This window comes from Pteropus vampyrus, unplaced genomic scaffold (genome assembly GCF_000151845.1).
Source record: "Pteropus vampyrus isolate Shadow unplaced genomic scaffold, Pvam_2.0 Scaffold19, whole genome shotgun sequence".
Classification (NCBI taxonomy): Eukaryota; Metazoa; Chordata; class Mammalia; order Chiroptera; family Pteropodidae; genus Pteropus; species Pteropus vampyrus.
Window position 1 is genome coordinate 13,063,010 of NW_011888800.1, and position 538 is coordinate 13,063,547.

Here is a 538-nt window from a genome sequence, read left to right on the forward strand (position 1 = left end):
CAGCTTCTCGCCTTCCCGTCGCGCTTAGGAGAGCTGAATGTTTTTTCCCGGAACAAAAGCGCTCGGCATCGAGAGGATTCGCTACGACGCCAAAAGGGAGTGCACCGCCCTCTCTTCCTGCGAGACGGTTGGTGCCTTAGCAACTAAACCTAGCAACTGGGGAATCGTCAAGTGGTGCGGTTGTCAACTAAAGGGCCTTGGAAACCTCGCGCTTACATAGAGCAGTTTCCAGCCTCTTAGGCAAGGGAACAGTCTCCTCCCTTGCCTGGGACTCTGGAACCATCTTATTCTGGTGAAAGTAAGAGGCAGTCTAGGACCAGAAGCCTTTCGCGGAGAAAAGGCTGACATGCCCGTGCTATGCGACAGGTATTATTTATGCTATCATTACCTATATGCGTTTAGCGCACACATTGCAGTGGGTGTACCTGTGATGTTTGGAAACCTTTTCAGCAGTGCAGTTTACACGTAATGTTTGTTATATTTGTAGTCGGCAAAACGATTCTATGGATATCCCAAATTAGTTAAGCATCAATCAGTT